General features: G+C 29.7%; 1 long non-coding RNA gene across 1 annotated transcript; it reads right to left on the reverse strand.

Moving 5' to 3' along the window:
* Positions 1–15,513: 15,513 nt before the first annotated feature.
* Positions 15,514–17,576, reverse strand: LOC124912676. Its single transcript, XR_007096709.1, has 2 exons — positions 16,074–17,576; positions 15,514–15,903 (listed from the first exon to the last, which is right to left on the reverse strand). It is a non-coding gene; the product is annotated as an uncharacterized LOC124912676 (long non-coding RNA).
* Positions 17,577–17,682: the final 106 nt, after the last annotated feature.

Genomic DNA, 17,682 nt, shown 5'->3' on the forward strand with positions numbered 1-17,682 from the left:
ATGCCTGGACACTATAAACACAATTAAATATATAACATCACCAATATATTTATTTATTCTTCATATTTTATAAAAAAAAAATAAGTCTATTTAGTTATAATAATATAAATATTTAATATATTATAATATATTTAATATTAAAAAATTCTTTTATAAATAATATTTTTATATGTTTTAAAGAATATGATATAACGGTGCCTCACGACGGGGATAGTAGTAAAAATAAATTCCCGAAGTAGAATGGGACAAAGATGGTAAACACATTCTCACGCCCTAATTCTCCCCATTGCCATCCCTAATTTCCATAGTCACTTCAGTATGGCAAGGAGAAGTTAAAGACTCCTACAAAGAAGATAAGAAAATAAAAAGCTTATTATCCTACTTACAACATAACCAGACAAGTGTCCACTCTACAAATATGAAGGAATGGTGATCAAATAAAAGAATTAAATTTATATAGGCACCCAAGGAAATTTGAAGACGAGAATATTATCATTGTTGGACGAATCTAGTATTGGAGGATATCCGGGAACACATGCTACTTATTAACAAATTATGACAAATTTTTATTGGCCTAAAATGGAGAAAGAGGTGCAAAAGATGATCAAAATATGTGATATTTGTTAAAGATTCAAAAATGAAATATCTATAAAACTAGGATTACTATAACCTCTCCATATTCTCGATTCACCTTGGTTACATATTATCAATGGATTCTATTGATGGACTCCCTATTTCAGATGGATATACAACAATCTTGGTGGTGGTGGATTGATTTACTAAATATAATCATTTAATTAAACTCAGGCATCTTTATACAACATCACATTATAGACTACATGGGTTGCCTCACTCAATTATTACAGATCGAGATCTTATATTCATCAGTCACTTTTGGAGTAAAAAAATTGTTAAGTACTATACATCATCAGAAACAGATGAACAAATATAGAAAGTGAAACAATGTTTAGAAGTTTACATATTTCTGGAGCAGAATACAGAAACAAATATAGAAGGTGAACATGATAGGACATAAACCAAAATTCTGGAGCAGAATATTAGCATTGGTTGAGTTGTGGTATAATACATATTTTCATTCATCCTTGAAACTCACTCCCTATCAATCTCTATATGGAGTTGCTCAAATACATTTGCTAATGAGAAATATGATGAATACATCAATAAGAACAGTGGAGGATTTTCTGAAAGAAATAGTTTAAATGGGTCAAGTAATGAAATATAATCAAGTTGTGGCACAAAACAGAATGAACTAGTATGCGAACCATAATAGAAAAGATATAACATTTGGGAGACTAGGTATTTCTAAAACTGCAACCTTATCGACATACTATAGTTGTAGCAAGAAAGAACATTAAACTATTAACAAAATATTTTGGCTCATTCGTCATTTTGGAAAAATTAAGTCAAGTTGCTTATAAACCAAAATTATATGAGAACTCTAAGATACATCATGTTTGTCATGTATCTCTTCTAAGGGCCAAGTTGGGAGTACTTTAAGGAGTACAAACAACATTACCTTCGAGGCTGAAGAGATACAATTACAATCGAAAGGAGTATTAGAAAGAATACTAATTAAAAGATTGAGTCACCTCTGTTGTGGAAAACTGACAGATAAAAGAATAAACAAACAAAAAAAAACACACTAACGAATTTGATAACGGCGTTCGGCCAGATGTTGCCTACGTCTTCGAGCACTAAGGCTATCAATTAATAAGCAATAAGAGATACAAATATTGAGTACATTAAATCAAAAGAATGATAGTTTTTTTTATAAACTAAGAAACTTCACCCGCTCCCATCATCTTTCGATGTGGGATTCTTTGTGAGGAGAGTTTCTTTATATATACTAAGAAACTTCCCTCACTTCCATCATCATCCGATGTGAGATTCTAATTGTTCCAAAAAAACAGCAACCTCGTGGCCTAAGCTTTGATTTAGTGGACTCATACAACGATATAAGATTTAACTTGGGAAGACTAGACGTTCTTCCGATCCTAATTTCCTTATGCGAACAATTTCCTTCAACCAAACCCCGTTCTACAATGAGGCTTTTAAGGAATGATGAATGTCGTGAACCCTAATAACATATAATCTCAAATGAAGTGCTCCAAACTAAAGGTTATCCATTATATGCCACTTGTCATTATTTATTAATTAATATAAGTAATAACGATAATTTATTAATATAAACCATTAAAATTACTAGAATAGGATTATTCATCCTAGTATAAATATTAAGGCATTATAACTTTTAGAGATATGTTTTTGAATGTAATACTCACTATTTTCTTCTAAATACAAACATCTTGAACTTTAGTTCTTAATTTTTTTCTATCCCTTATTCTTTTTCACCAAATTTGTTTATTTCTTTGCATTTTTCTTCCCTGCATATCTGTTAGAAAAATTAGATAAATAATTAGTAGTAATTAATTATCTAAAGAACTTAACCAAATCCATCAATTGTGCAGGATAAAAAGAAACTGGAAAGCCAAGAAGTTCGGTTCTTTACTAAAACCAGAAATGCAGGAATCGGTAAAACCGAAACCGACAGTTTTATCCCTTCAGTTTTATAAAAGACGGCGCAAACCGAATTATGTTCGGATATCTATCAAAGAGGAGCAACCGGTTATTTGTTCAGTTCGGTAATAGAATTTGGTTTTATCGCTCAGCCCGATTGACCGATATTATAAAGACGACGCAAATTGGTCTTATCTAATTGGCTTTTCATTCGGCTATTTATACAAGAAACGAAACCAGTAGTGATCGGTTCGGTAATGAGAAATCGGTTTTACCACTCAATCAACTGACCGGTAAAATTATCGGTTATATGCTATAAAACGGAATCAGTAAACCGACTAACGGTTTAACCGGTAATATTTTAGGTTTCATAAAGGCTGCGCAATCGGTTTTTCAAACGGTTATATGATCGGTTCGGTAGAAGAATTCATTTTTACCGCTCAGTTAGATCGGTAAAACTGATCGGTTATTCTCAAAAGCAGAACCAGTAATTTGTCCGGTATATTATTCGGTAAAATCTCCAGTTCTTATACAAGACACGGAATCGGTTATTTGACCGGTATCTACCCTAGGAAGCAGAATCGATAAAATCCATGCAACGGTAACTTGACCGGTTATTTACAAAAAGGGTAAATCAGTAAAATGATCGGTAGTTTAATTGGTCAGATCCAAGAGGCGAAACCGGTTTTATGCTAAGAAAGTTTTATATTGAGAGCAGACGCCAGTTTCCCTTTTAGTGCAACACAGAACGTTTTCGGTAATAACAGAATGGAGCCTTCACATGATCAGACAGTCTCATTACCATTCTAATACAAGCCTGATGAAATCTTTTGGGAAGCAAAATCTTGCTAAAAGAAGATCAGACTATCATTTTGGTATAAGTCCAAAATAGTCTACTTGGAGTAGATATTTGTCACACTATTCCAGATAGCCAAATCATTATAAGACAAATCTGAATGATGATCTGCTCCTCGGAAATCACTAACACAATTAATATCCATGCTGATTTCTTATCAAACAAGATCAGAAAATATCCCAAGAATGTACTATAACGATCTTTAACCAATTAAATCTAAGAAACAATGTACTATCAAGGAAATGTATTCGTTGAAGAAGAAGAATATGCCCATTGTCATATTCCTATTTAATAGAACTCAGCTTAACCAGATAAAACACGCTACAACCTTTTAACAACCGGTCTACAATCTTTTAACAATCTGCTTGAATCTTACAACCCTGAAACCTGTTGAACTAAGAACTTTGCAAGAACTTTCAAAACATCCTTGCTCACATATTGCTTAAGTGTTCAAATCAGTGTGGGTTAGAATTTCACGTGTATTACAAGTTCATCTATTCTGTGTAAGTAGTGAGTGTTGTAAGTTGACAAAATATGTTTCTGTTCAACAGAGTGAACGTAGTAAGAAGTCGAAAACGAGCAGTAAATAAGCATCGGGTGTTCGACATACGTATTGTACACCGTTTGAATATTCTGAGTGAATATACTTCTCAACATTTGAAAAGAAGGGGTGACATATGATTTTTATCTCCGAACATCCATAAATCCGGTGTTGTGTTTCTCTTTTACTTTGTGTTCTCTTGTTGCTGTCTAAACCGTGCTTGTGTTACTTCAAGTTGAAACGAATAGTTCCGCACTTGAACTCGGTTCAAGAGTTTATGATAATTTGCGAAGTATAGAGACCGATATTAACCTCTAACAGAGTTATTATCAATCGGCGTGTGTATAAGAATTCACCCTAGAGAAACTCTAGTCTCCTTCGGCGATCCCGATCCTAACACTATCTTACATTAAAATTATGTTTAGGTTACGTTATGTTTTTCTCGGATCGTAAACGAGTGAGTCACGATAGAATCAAGAAGTCATATTATACAATGAATGAGAACTTAGGAAACCTATGATGATTCTCTAGTACCTTTAGGAAATTTCATTTAGATTAGAAATGAGTTTAGAGCCATCCCTAAAGAAATTCGAAAAATCTGAAGCTTGAAGATTGGGTTCCAATGGATGACTCTTTTGTAAGGATTCTTGTAGTCTAAAACTTGTTAAACTCTTCATAGGTAGTGTCTAACATTTTATACAATAGCCTAAGGCTTCAATTTATATGTTAGAATCCCAAATTTGAAATTTCTCCATTTCTGCCTATTTTCACTTTTCAAATAAGAGTCTCCTCCCCCGTTCTGTAGTTTTTGGAAGATTGGGAAATCATCTCCAACTCTTCGAGAGAACACAACAACTTTACAATCGGAAAATGATTGTTTGTGACGAAAGTTGAAAATTTGAATTTTTGGTGTTCTTCGACTGATTCACGTCACACGGAAGAAGACGTCGTTGGAGAATACAACCACTAAGGCGTGTTCTAAGGCGTGTCACATCAATTTTGGGCATTCCATTAATGTTTGACGTCCGTTAGTGATTCTGTCTAGGCACACTTATATTCCATTTGGCATTGTTTGCACTCTCATTGTCGTGCCAAATCAGTCGAATGAGCCAGCGAGAATTTGATCAAGTAGATTTTAAATTTACAATACATCTTCTCCCACACATGATCCTCTCTATTTCGGTCCGCTCTATCATTCCAATCTGAAGGCCATCAACTCTCCTTTCCTTCTCACGTCCACAACGGATCCTAACACTTTTTTTGCATGGTTTGTTTTCTTGTTATTCCTATGCCCATTCTTTTTTGCAAGATTTTAAACACGAAGTTAATACAAAATGTATTTTATTATCATTATTTTTTATTTATTCTCATAACATTATAAGTACTAAAATTTTACCTACCCAATTTATAAATTTTCAAATAATTATTTTAAATAAATAAATTCAAGTTAACTAAAATCAAGCCAAATCATGATTAAATAATTAATTGAAATAATTATTGTATTCATTAAATAACAATTAGTTAGAATAAAGGCCCAAAAAAATAAAATAAAATAATTTGAGATAAATGTTGTATTCATTTTATCCCAAATTAATTTTAAAAGGGTAAAAAAATTAAAATAAATAATATGAGATAAATGTTGTATCCATTTTATCCCAAATTAATTATCAATAAAGTCTCAAAATATGAAAAAATAAAATAAAAAAATAGAAAAAATAAGATATGTCTATTAAAAATATTTTAGGTATTTTGTAGGTTGAAAATAAAGTCAAAAGGAGTTGAAAAAAAATCAATTTCAAACAAGTTCAAAGGCTGGAAAAGGGTTGTAATCTAGTGTAGTCGAATACAAGATAAATGACTATAGCAGACCACACAACCCTCGAATGAGCGCCCGTGTCTCATCCAACACACCACATCCTACCGCGTCGCCCGCTGCAACGTAAGGAAAGTGCCTCCGCACAACAACAAATCAACTAATGTGCGCATCAACGTTGTTAGTCAAAACACACGCGGAGCGCTCATCGCTGATGTAACATGAATGGAACGCCTAGGCGTCCGCGCTTTGGCAAAAAATTATGTCGTTTCAAGAGTCCATCGGCGCTTAAACACGGAAGAAGCAAATGACGTCGTTTTCGACCCTAGTTTGTCTTCTTCCTCGCGAAGAATGACATGATGAATAACCAAATTCTTTAATTTTTCAAAGATGGTAATCTAATGTTAGTCCACCATATTCTTTGATTCAAAAGCTGAAATGATCACCCTAATTTAGTGATTATTTCATCTAGTTATAACTTAAGAACAATGACCCAAGGCATTCCTAACATATTTATAGAGGTGTTAGGAGTATGTTAAAATCAATTTCAAGCAATTCCGATCATGTTTACTCAAAAACTAATTTTTTTTATAAAAATAAAAATTTCAGTTCTTGAATTGGTCAAAATTAACTGACCGTGTTCATGTTTTGGTTCTACCTGATCTTAATGTGTATAAAGAAGTTATTGATAAACTCCTCATACCCAATTAGACCTTAAAAATTGAAATCCCGATTTTGGTTCAAGAACTGTCCAAATCGAATGGAACATCATTCTGATCGATTGATACGTCAGGATGATGTTATAAATGAGTTTTGAGGTTAAACGAAGCTCCCCGTTCCTTTAGATCGAAGAATGAAGGTTCCAATCGAAATTTTAAAACCTGTACTTGTTTTTATTGGCGTCTGATCGATATTTTGCATGGGTTTAATCTTCGACCGAGAAAATAAGCCCGACATGGTTTTCGACCGAGAATCCCCTAATCCGATCGAAGACTAGAGCGCGCGACCGAGGAATCTAGTCTCTGCATTGTTCGGGTGTCCAACCGTTGACTTCGGGCCAAACCCGCTCCAGACCCGTGTATCCAACCTAATGCGACCAGGACACCTACTTAAGGGCCTGTTTGTTTTGGATTTTAATTTTAAATTATTTTTTAACAATTAAAAGCCCCTAACTATTTTTTAAAAATCCGAAAAAATAGATAACGATTTCAAAATATTTTTAAAATACTTTCATAAAAAAATATTTTGAAAAGACCAGTTTGAATTTATTTTTAGATCCTAATGTCTTAATATGATATTTTCAAGGCACTTTCATCAATAATCATAGACATCAATCGCATATAATAGCATTTAAATATTGTTCTACAATTTTAAATACAAGAAAAATTTATATATGTTTAGGACTTAAAATAATTTGTTAGTCAAAACGTAAGAAACCAAATTTTCAAACTCGAAGCCAAAATTTTATAATGTAGAGACTTATTTTTAACAAGTACGAAAGATATAGCGCGAAAGCCCTTTTTCGAATATCACCAAACATCGAACTTAATAAGATTTTTGATAAAATTATGTTTATACACCTATTCAGATCTTTTATTGATTTTAAATTCAAAATTAATTGACAACTCTTTTTATCAAACAAATAATTTTTTAAATTAATTATTTTTAATTGACATGAAAATTAATTATTATAATTAATTTTAAATATCAAAATATATTTTTTTACAAATTCTTAACCAATGTTTTATTAAAAGATTTTCAACACCAAATACCGAGGTTGAAATTCACTAAACTTCAAACATTTTTGGGACGAGGGATTTTCGGTTACGGCCATCTATTATATTTATTTATTTATATTCTTTAGGATTTATTTAAAATTATTAAGAATTCAAATAAATTGGAAACTGACAAATACAACATTATTTTTAATTCAATTATTTATTTTAATCTTGTGCAATGGGTTCGTATAAATTTTTTAATATATATGTTTTTGGCTCAATGTTATTTTATAATTATAAATTGAGGTTAAAAACGAGTGTTATAGGTTAATTAAACAAATATTTTGTATAAACTATCCTTTTGTTAGGAATATTTTAAATAATAATAGCATATAATACTTAAAAAGTTTAATCTAAAAAGTAGAGTATATATATTTAAATTAAATATATTTATTTTTAAAAGTACATATATCTCATCTAGTTATATTGGTAATACCAATGATGATTACCATATTAAAATTTATTTATCAATTTCTCAACAAAGTGAAAGGTGTTTTCAAATGTTTTAAGTGATTAATACATTTTAAATTAAAACTCTATGACAAACTTGTTTGAAATATTCTCTCAAAATTCATATATCCAATTATACTGTTTTAAACCATTTAAATAATTCAAATAATTATTCAAAATATTTTTTTACTTTTATAAATTTTAAATATAAAAATATAAAAATAATTCAACAAATTAAAATAAACTACATTTTCATCGAACAATTTTTTTTACAAAAAAAATCAATAAAAACATCAACTACTCAATTATTTTTAACATTTTATTTTATGTGCTTTTAATTATAAAATTATTTAATTCATTAATTAAAATACTAAAATATTAATATTTTACTTTTATAAAAATTAAATTTTATATAGACTAGTTTTGATTTAACTTATACATTCCAACTTATTAAGTCTACCAAGTATGTTGAACTTATTTTAATCGTTAAAGTTGAGTATATTTAATTATGCGTAGACTTATTTAATTATATATATATATATATATATATATATATATATATATATATATATATATATATATATATATCAATTAAATTTTTCAATAATTTTTTATAAATTATTAATAATATATAATTTACTATTTAATTATATATTTATAAATTTAATATTTTTATTTAAAATAATTTTAAATTTTTTATTAACTTAGTTTTAAATATTAATAAATTACTTAAATTAATAAAATAATTTATTTTAAAATATATTATATTAATATATTAGTTTTTATAAGTTTTTATAAATATATTTTAAATTTTAATTAAAATAATTAAATAAAAAAATTACGTTGGTATATTATTTTTTATTGTCTAATTTTCTGTATGATTTAATTTTTTATTATAATTAAATATATATATATATATATTTATTTATTTATTTAGTACTATAATTTTTAAAAATTAACCTATGTGGATTATTCATGCCCAAACCTTTGGGAGGTCATAGAGTTCGACAGACGACAAGTTCTGTAAATCCGTAAATTCGGTACATTTCGTTTCGTTTCCCATTCTAGTCGTATTTGGTTTGGTATTGCTACCCACATGACTTCGAAATTGCAGTCTACACCATAATATCATATTGGGAAGGAAGGTCAGAATTATAAATTAATAGAAAAGCAAAATATTGCGATGAATCATCTTAACTTCCTATTTTCCAACATAAATGTTGGTCAACTTGGACATCAGATATATCATATTACCATCTTTTAGTGAGTCTTTCAAAAACAACTAGAAAAAGAGTCTTTAACCATAAATAATTCGGTGTAAATAGAAGTTTATATAAATATATATATATATATAAAGATATGAAGCTAGTATAACACTAAATATATTATTACTTTTACTTTATTTATTTTGTTAATATTTTTTTATTATAGTTAAATAATAAAATTAATATAATATGTATTATTTTAAATAAAAAATATAAATAAGGTATATAGATGTATATATTTTTTAATTTGTGTGTTTAAATTAAGAATAATGATATAAGAAATGAAAAAAATAAAATATTTAGTAAGAATAGTTGATTATTATTAGTTATTTAAGCATAAAATTGGAAAGACCTATTTATCTCTCTTGTTCACTTCTTCTCTTATCAATTAGTTTTTATTTTCTATTTATTTATTAATTTTTAAATATATATTATTTATATTTAATGAATTAATTTATGTATTTTAGAATAATAATATTAAGAATGAATAAATCAAATTAATATATATGTTTTTAAAAATATATATTATATTTAATAATATATATATATATATAATGGTGCTTAATTTTGAAGGTGTTCGGGGTTCTGCGGGTCCACATTAGTGGATGTCTCCTCCGGCGCCTGCGGGCGGAAACAGTGGAATATCCTCTTAAAAGGATTCCAATCTTTCTTTGCAATGCGATTGTTGCTCGGTCCAGCTTCGTCCAGTGAGCCCAGTTCCATCACTGCCACTGCATTCAGATAAAATGAGTGGGATAATTAGAGGTGGAAATCCCAACCATCCAAGGATCGCATTTAGACCACAGATGAAAACACCAGTGGTTAGCACCAAAAGACATTGTAGTTGGAATTCCGGTGTGAGGAATTTGCTTCCAACTACGGATATAGTTGAGCCTTGCCGGGTCGAGAGCTGTGGTTAATTTGGATATATATGTGAGAGTAAATGGATACTCGCCCATAAATTTAAAATGGTTAAAAATAAAATTAAAAATGTTATAAGTATGTTTCGAACTCGCAACCTAACAAAACAAGTACAACTTTTTAACCAACTAAGCTAATAACACTTTTTATATATAATTCAACACCAAATTTGATGAACGCGGGACGTTATAACAATATAAGTTCAATTTTTTAACTAACTAATCTATATATATATATAATGATACTTAATTTTGAAAGTGTTCGGATTGTCATGTCGAGAGTTGCGGTTAATTTAGATATATATATGTGAGAGTAAATGGATACTTGGGTCGAATTCTGGGTTGACTCGCTCATAAACTTAAAACAGCTAAAAATAAAATTAAATATTCTCTAAGTATGTTTCAAACTTACAACCTAACAAAATAAGTACAACTCTTTAACCAACTAGGCTAATAACACTTTATATTTTTAATTCAACACAAAATTTGATTAACGCATGACGTTGTAACAATATATTTTTATCCGTGTGCATCGCACGGGGATTTTCCTAGTTATAATAAATTTACTTAATAAATAATTAAATAATTAATATTTAATTTTTTTTCACTTTCTTTATATATATTAAAAAATATAAAATATATTTTTTAAAATTAAAAATATATATATATATATATATATATAATTTAGAAAACATATTTTCACTTTCTTTATATTTATTAAAAAATATAAAATATATTTTTTAAAATTAATAAAAATATATATATATATATATAATTTAGAAAACATAATAATAATTTGTAAATATTATATACTTGGGTGGGATTCTAAGTTGACCCGCCCATAATCTTAAAATGGATAAAAATAAAATAAAAAATGTTATAGGTATATTTCGAACTCGCAACTTAACAAAAATAACTACAACTCTTTAACCAACTAGGTTAATAACACTTTATATTTTTAATTTAACAATAAATTTGATGAACGCGGGACGTTGTAACAATATAAATTCAACTTTTTAACTAACTAATCTATATATATATAATGATGCTTAATTTTAAAAGTGTCCGGATTGCCAGATCGAGAGTTGCGGTTAATTTGGATATATATGTGAGAGTAAATGGATACTTGGGTCGAATTTTGGGTTGACTCGCTCATAAACTTAAAAAGGTTAAAAATAAAATTAAAAATTCTATAAGTATGTTTCGAACTCATAACCTAACAAAATAAGTATAACTCTTTAACCAACTAGGCTAATAACACTTTATATTTTTTATACAACACCAAATTTGTTAAACTTGGGACGTTGTAACAAAATATTTTTATCTGTGTGAATCGCACTGGGATCTTTCTATTTATAATAAATTTACTTAATAAATAATTAAATATTTAATTTTTAATTTTTTTTCGCTTTCTTTATATATATTAAAAAATATATAATATATTTTTTAAAATTAATATATATATATAATTTAGAAACATATTAATATATTAATAATTTTTAAATATTATATACTTGGATCGGATTCTGAGTTGTTAGAAACATATTAATATATTAATAATTTTTAAATATTATATACTTGGGTCGGATTCTGAGTTGACCCGCCCATAAACTTTAAATGATTAAAAATAAAATTAAAAATGCTATAGGTATGTTTCTGCAACCTAACAAAACAAGTACAACTCTTTAACCAACTAGGCTAATAACACTTTATATTTTTAATTCAATACCAAATTTGATGAACGTGGGATGTTGTAACAATATAACTAATCTATATATATATATATATATATAATGATGTTTAATTTTGAAAGTGTCCGGATTGCAAGGTCGAGAGCTGTGGTTAATTTGGATATATATGTGAGAGTAAATGGATACTTGGGTCGGATTCTGGGTTGACTCGCTCATAAATTTAAAACGGCTAAAAATAAAATTAAAAATTCTATAAGTATGTTTTGAACTCATAACCTAACAAAATAAGTACAACTCTTTAACTAATTAGTCTAATAACACTTTATATTTTTAATTCAACACCAAATTTGATGACCGCGGGACGTTGTAATAATATATTTTTATGTGTGGATCGCACGAGGATCTTTATGTTACAATAAATTTACTTAATAATAATTAATAAATTAATATTTTTTTTTCACTTTCTTTATATATATTAAAAAATATAAAATATATTTTGTAAAATTAATATATATATATATATATATATATATAATTTAGAAAACATATTAATATATTAATAATTTTTAAATATTATATATAATTATTTAATAATAATAGAATGAATAGAGAAAAATTGTGAAGTTTAATTTTTATGGTGACAGTACTTACATAAATAGTTTTATGTGTAAAAAATGATGAAAAAAAATTGTTGTATAGATAAAACTTAATTTAAACACCAAATATGTTTAAGTTTTATATAAACAAAACTGATTTAATCATAGTACTCAGCTTATAAAAACTATATATAACACCATAGCAAAATTAAACTACATAAAACCCAATAAAAAACCTAAATAAGAACCTCTCAGATAACTTCTTTAGGTGAGTTTGATTTCAGCAGTGATTTTTGCTAATTTTATTTAAGGATGAATCGTTGTTGTTGCGATAGATGATTTGACTTGACAGTTTGTTGGAGCATTAGTGCAATCAAGCAGGCCCTAGCCTTTCTTTAGGGTTTTGCTTTGCTTTGTTTGTGAGTTGTGTCAGCTAAAAGACTGAGTAGTTTTACTAGATTTGGTTTCCCACGGGAAAATCTTCCATTTCGGCCCCCACTAAGATCTTCCAAGACCTAAGCCCATTTTAATTTCATATACATGCTCCAAAATTTGATTTCAAAGCTCATCTAAATATCTCTCATTTGTTCAATTCAACCAACATAGAAGGCGATTCAACTAGAAACGTTTTGAGTTGAAACGGAAATCATGACAGTGGGGTGTCATGCAAAACATGGAAGACACTAGTTTGATTATTCAATTCAACCAACAACATCAAATGGCTAAACCAATCACTAGGATCATCCCAATAATGTCCCGTCGATTCCTCAATCATGTTCGATATAGAAATCCCATGTCTGTAAGGCACAAGAAGGTCACATGAAAAAACAGACTTGTTCATTTGTAGTCACCTTTCTAACTTCATACTACACAAAAGATATTCTCCTCCTCTTCATTATAAACTTGCAGCCAAGCTAGCCTACACATATAGATATCTAGCCATGCTTTACAAAACAAATCCCCTAATTACTTTCACAATAAGCAATACATAACAACTATAATGTCTTCAAATAATGGTTTTTGGGTCGAAAAGGAAGTGGGTGTACTCTTTCACATAAAGTGGGGGAACAAAGGAAAAAGCAATTAAACATGTTTAAGGGAACATGGTTAGGAGGAAATCAAGTGGTTTGTGAACAAATCAATAACATTAAGGGATCATAATAAAACATCAACAACATAAATGTGAACAGAGTCCATCTCCTTTAATTGATCTTACCGGTCCCCCCTTTCTCCACTTTTAACTTCCACCATTATTGCTCATGGGAGTGATAAAGTTTACATCATTGTTCCCTTTACCATCAAACAATTGGAAACATGGACCCCAGTTTGCAGCCTTCCAAGGTAAAATTAAGTTCAATCAAGGTATGACAATTTTTCATAGTTAAAAGAGAGGTTAGTGGGGGAGATTAATGGGTGCTTTTCATACTTTCTAGTCATGCCTTCCACTCAGTTAGTCAATTTGATGACTCAATTAGAATATGCCTTACCTTATAAAGCAGCTCAACTGAGTGACTGATCGACTACTCACAAGTCACATCCAAGGTTTACTATGAAAACTTGTTAAGACTAATGCCTGTAAATTCCTACTTGGAGACTTGTAAAACACAAATCAAGAAAAAAAGTATAATACATGAATAAAAATACTCATCTGAGTTGCATAATTGAATTCAATGATGAAATAGTGGAGACCAATATTCGCTTCATTTGAAAACAGGTTGTATCTAGATTAGGATGAGATGAAATTTGGGAGACAAATCCAAATACATTTGATATAATGGTGTGGCTGACTGGAATATACATGCGAAAAACACGCCACACTTGAATGTCTCCTGTCGGAGGTGCAATCGTCTGATTACCTAGAAATTTGGACAGTTCGTAGAGAGCTCTTCAAAACAAACCTTTTTGAGTAATTCTACCGCTAATGCCTTAGAACTCCCGATTATTTTAGCTAGAAAATAGCCTTGAATTTGGAGAGTTTGTAGAGTTTTTCAAGTCTAGTTTTTCATGTTAGTAACTTGTGTTGGTAAGATTAACTAAGACTAGTGATTCTTTGGAGTCCCACTCATCTTAGGACAGGTGTATTTCTCACACTGTAGTCCAATGGTTGAGAAAGTCAAGAACAAAATTTGAGGGTGGGACTACAAAGTTTTTTCTCATATACAGGAAGATTTCAATAGACAGTTAGCACACTATTGAAATACATTCAGAATTATTGGTATTAATAGTTCCAGCTACTAAAGAAAGTGATGAAGCTACAAGGTCAATTGATCAGAAACTTCATTTGGGATTAGAATGGTAAGAAAACAAAGTGAAATAGGAAAATATTTGCAAACCAAAGGAAAAAAGAGCAATGTGTATCAGAAGCCGCATGAAATGGAATAAAATTATGCTTATCAAGTATATGTCGGTAATCACAAAGAAACAGGATTCCCTTTAAATCAGATAGATTGATTCCAATTTTATAAAAAGAGGTAATATAGGTACATCCAATGATCGTAAAAACATTGATTGGTCCATGGTTTTCAAATATAGAAATGTGTGCAGGAAACTTGTAAAAATATGGAAAGAGGTCTAAAAATGTGCTACTCTTCAGAGTGCAATCTGGAGCAAAGTAGCAAACTCATTTCAAATAGAGTTATTATGCTTAGGATATTGATCCTTAAAGAATGATGATGATTCAAAAGAAAATAATGAAGAAAAAAATGTTAAATACAAAGTCATTATGGATGTAACTAGAACTAATAGTTTCATTTTCAAGTGTTTTAGAAGCAGTTGATTCTACTAATTTTAATAATAAAGAATTACATTTTTTCTAGAAAATAAACATTCCTGCACATAGCATGCCATGATAAAACTCTTAAGTTTACAAAAGCTTTTGATCATTGTATAAGATAAGAATACTCTGAGTTTTACCTAAAATACCAAAGGTATGAGGTTCGGTTTTTACTAAAAATGTTGTGATTCAAGTGAGAATCATGGCGGAGTCGGATGGTAATGAAGGAGTTTCCTGTTAACCCCTTCCAAGGAATAAACTCTAGTTACAACAACAACAAAAAAGATAACAATACTCTAATTAAATCTCGGTTCACTAACAAAACAAAAAATTTAGTTAATCATATTTATTCATCTACAACATAATTGAAAGGGTCAAAAGCTAGCAATAGAATGTCTTAAGAGGAGATCCAAGATTTGATTCCTATTTAGCGAGTTTCACCATTTACAAAAAAATTATTGTTTCTCCACTACTTACAGTTGGCAAAGAAAAACAGTAAGTATCAGCTGAAAAATATTTCTTGAATATAACTATCTACTCAAAATAAACATAAGGGAAATAGTTCAAAAAAGCCATTGAACTAAGACGAAAGACTAAAAAATGCCACTGAACTTTCCATGAGCTCTTTGTGCCCATCGAACTTGAATTGTAAACCCATATCACTCATCCCGTCGATTTCAAGCTAACACCATTCAAAACACAATATTAACAGGGTTAAATGTGATGATATATTTTTCACTAAAAATTTGTGCTTCTATCCCTGTCTTGTTTCTTCTCACTTTTCACTTGTGTATCTTGAACCACTAGTTGAATCCAAACTCAGTAGAATAAACTAATATATAAACATTGTACCTCCAAAACATAATAGTATGGTGCAGCTAAATTGTATTGCCTCTTAACATATACTCTATCGGACTGCATGACGTTTGGTCCAGATTAAGCATACCACCGCAGGAGCCAACATTCCTCAACACATCCGTCACACAAAATGTCAAAATTTAACATCATTAGAACTTTTGTTTGTTTTTTACTTTTCTAAACTTCCTACTTTTATTAAAACTGAAGTAAGGTCGCAAATGCTGCGGGTTTACACCACAATACAAGCATCAGAAACCAAAAGGAAAACACCATTAGAACCTTTTGAACAGTGTTAGTTTTAATTTGACAGAATGCAAATAAAGGCTCCTTGAACCCATTGCAAGTTCAAAGACTATTTATTAACCTTTTGGCCATGTTCAATGGGAATTTGAGATTCTTCCCCTAAACACAATTATCTTCTATTTAGTCTTCAGGCTCTAATATTTGTTTGGTGTCATAATTCATAACCCCCTCATTCCTAAACCCGTGTATGTGTGATTGCTTAACCTGTGTTGATCCTAGGACGTGTCCTTGAAAATCGTATCAAGATTGGATCAGTCTAGGGATTAGATAAGATAACTCTTTGATTTTGGCCAGTCAGATGCTTCTCATCTTTCTGACATTGCTTTGGAACTCCATTCACAATCATGTTTGAAAGCAAAAAAATTGTCCATCGAACATAGGCATTGAGAATATGAACTTCTTGTTGATCTTCAACAACTAATCAACTAGAATTAAGGAAAAACATAACAGCCTCCATAACTCATGAGCATGTGGGAGATAATGCTTGAGCTAAATTAGATCAAAAGATTATAACTTGTGTTTTGTTGGAAGTTAATGAATAATCAAAGATGTGTCAACTCAATAATCCCATTAGTAGAAAGATAATTAGATTGGTTGCTTTGAAGGGATAAGAATATTGTTAGAACATTACATTCACATTCTATTTATGTCTCTTGATCATCATCCAATGCCACATTATTTTTATTACATTCCAATCCAATTATCACATAACCACCTTCAAAGCAATACATTTGAATGTAAAATAAAGGAGATAACACATAATGATTATGCTAAAGGCTACTAGGAAGAAATCAAATAAGACCAACAATTATCTAGACAATAATTCGAGCATCAATTTATACAAATTTCTTCAACCCTTTCTTGATTTAGTCTATTCCAACTTATTTAGCCCACACAGAGCAAAATTACCAACTAAATTACCCTAAGAAAACCCAAATCATATATCAAACTTATGCAAGAATGAAAGTCCATTACTGTATTTCAACTAGAACCCATTTATTAATTCAACCAACAAACACCAAATTTGCCGTACCTGGCGAGAAATGGGATCGATGGAGACGATGACCTCCTCCATAGCACCCGATCCGGCGCCTTTAAAGGACTGTTTGTGTGAATAAGACTGAAATTGATTTCAGTTGTTTTAAGGTTCGGAACTAGGAAAGGAAAAGAAGCCTGCTTTGAGCCTTTGACCCCTCCCTCCGGTCCGGTCCAGTAGAGAACTTCCAAGAGTTTTATTTATTAAGCAACATTTTTATTTTTAAGACATATTACATTGCTTTATAACTAAAATTTTATTTAT

Source organism: Impatiens glandulifera, chromosome 1 (genome assembly GCF_907164915.1).
Source record: "Impatiens glandulifera chromosome 1, dImpGla2.1, whole genome shotgun sequence".
NCBI lineage: Eukaryota > Viridiplantae > Streptophyta > Magnoliopsida > Ericales > Balsaminaceae > Impatiens > Impatiens glandulifera.